Below are 2,528 nucleotides of genomic sequence, written 5' to 3' on the forward strand. Positions count from 1 at the left end.
ACATAGCGTTTATTATGTCTCGTTAAAATAAGTTCAGTATCCACTCATTCTCTCCATGGAGTTGGTACAAAAAAAAGAAGAAAGAAAACATAAGCAACACAAATATATTAATAGAGTAAAAATCATGGTATGTTCTGGTTTGGTCTATACCCAATATAGACTGGCATAGGGATGTAGGCACAGTCGTCATACATCTGTCTTATGCCTTACCAGTACAAGCAATGCTTGTTTTGATGGGACCTGAGTAGGTCATGCACGAATAGGTACCTATTACAACGGGAGTATCTGTCCCATATATCCGCTGTCACATCTCATCCTCTATTGTTTAGAGTGCTCTGTCGACACATATGCTTATCTCACTAATTTAAATATTTAATCAGCACATGAACCTCGGGGGGTGTGCCTATGTATCACTGAAATTAACAGATTATTAATTTTTAATTCGGTTCCTGCCTGAAGAAAATCAGGGTAGCTCAAAGTTAGAAGGAAGAAGCAGTGGTGATCCTGCTGTTGGTATTGAGTTTGGAAAGAACAACCTCAAATTACTACACTGGGTATTCTCTGAGGGTCACCCCACAGATACTGACCCAGCCCATCACCGTTTTGCTTCCAAGATCGGACGAGATTGGGCTCTAGTGGTGAGGTATGATAGTAACACGTAAATGAGGTGTTCCACTCACCAATGAGAGTGCACCTAATCAGTAGATTTGAGAAAGAGTGTGGATCTGCTGTCTATGTTAGACCCAGGATTACTCCTAGGAATCGTAGATGAGAGTCCACGAAATAGGGTAAGATATGAAAGAAAAAATTGAAGAAGGAGAAGATACGATAAATAAACACAATTTCACATGTAAATTGTATTTGATGTGGGTTCAAGGTATTCCTAAATAGATTCAATTATCGCCATGATCTGAAGAAACATATTTCACATATATGACCCCTCCCATATGCCAGTGTGGGGGATCATTGGACAGTATATATCAATAAGGACTTTGAACCTTTGAGCAAGCCATGCAATAGGACCTAATCCCGGGAGAATATCATTACTACAAATCGTCTCTTTAACTGACCCAGGGACCTGGGCGGTATCCGGTATCGAATTTGACATTTTTCTTATTCCCAATCCTTGTCAGGCTATCTGAACTCCAAGTAATAGATAGGGAAGCTTGCCTGGGGAATGCGGGTAACACAGTGCATATCCTAATACACTATCCAAAATTTAGTGTTTCCCGGTTGATGCCTAGATTACTTTATTGATATATACCGTGCAATGATCCCCCACACTGGCATATGGGAGGGGTCATATATGTGAAATATGTTTCTTCAGATCATGGCGATAATTTTTCATGTGTAAACAAGATCCTTTAAAAAAAGTATAATTACCGTGTATTACTATCTCATGTGATGTTAAATACTGGAGATGATTGCTGTGTAAAAAGGATGTACGATCATTCTCATACTTGGGAAGGAGTTCACATTTGCCCAGTTATGATACATTTGTGCAAAAATTGATTGATATGTTACTGTGGATTGGGATTTTCTGTTTGACATAGCTCTATATGCTGCATAAACTGAGATCATATGCGGATAAAACATCCCTTATGAAAGGGTATACTCACATTGAATCTATTTAGGAATACCTTGAACCCACATCGAATACAATTTACATGTGAAATTGTGTTTATTTATCGTATCTTCTCCTTCTTCAATTTTTTCTTTCATCTCTTACCCTATTTCGTGGACTCTCATCTACGATTCCTAGGAGTAATCCTGGGTCTAACATAGACAGCAGATCCACACTCTTTCTCAAATCTACTGATTAGGTGCACTCTCATTGGTGAGTGTTACTATCTCATTTACTCTCATTTACGTGTTACTATCATACCTCACCGCTAGAGCCCAATCTCGTCCGATCTTGGAAGCAAAACGGTGATGGGCTGGGTCAGTATCTGTGGGGTGACCCTCAGAGAATACCCAGTGTAGTAATTTGAGGTTGTTCTTTCCAAACTCAATACCAACAGCAGGATCACCACTGCTTCTTCCTTCTAACTTTGACCTACCCTGATTTTCTTCAGGCAGGAATCGAATTAAAAATTAATAATCTGTTAATTTCAGTGATACATAGGCACACACCCCAAGGTTCATGTGCTGATTAAATATTTCAATTAGTGAGATAAGCATATGTGTCGACAGAGCACTCTAAACAATAGAGGATGAGATGTGACAGCGGATATATGGGACAGATACTCCCGTTGTAATAGGTACCTATTCGTGCATGACCTACTCAGGTCCCACCAAAACAAGCATTGCTTGTACTGGTAAGGCATAAGACAGATGTATGACGACTGTGCCTACATCCCTATGCCAGTCTATATTGGGTATAGACCAAATCAGAACATACCATGATTTTTACTCTATTAATATATTTGTGTTGCTTATGTTTTCTTTCTTCTTTTTTTTGTACCAACTCCATGGGGAGAATTAGTGGATACTGAACTTATTTTAACGAGACATAATAAACGCTATGT

At 39.0% G+C, this 2,528-nt stretch overlaps 1 pseudogene; it reads left to right on the top strand.

The window, feature by feature from the left end:
• Positions 1 to 1,871: 1,871 nt before the first annotated feature.
• On the top strand, positions 1,872 to 1,989 carry LOC134912868 (5S ribosomal RNA; annotated as a pseudogene).
• The last annotated feature ends 539 nt before the right edge of the window (positions 1,990 to 2,528 follow it).

The sequence above is a fragment of the Pseudophryne corroboree genome, chromosome 4 (genome assembly GCF_028390025.1).
Source record: "Pseudophryne corroboree isolate aPseCor3 chromosome 4, aPseCor3.hap2, whole genome shotgun sequence".
Classification (NCBI taxonomy): Eukaryota; Metazoa; Chordata; class Amphibia; order Anura; family Myobatrachidae; genus Pseudophryne; species Pseudophryne corroboree.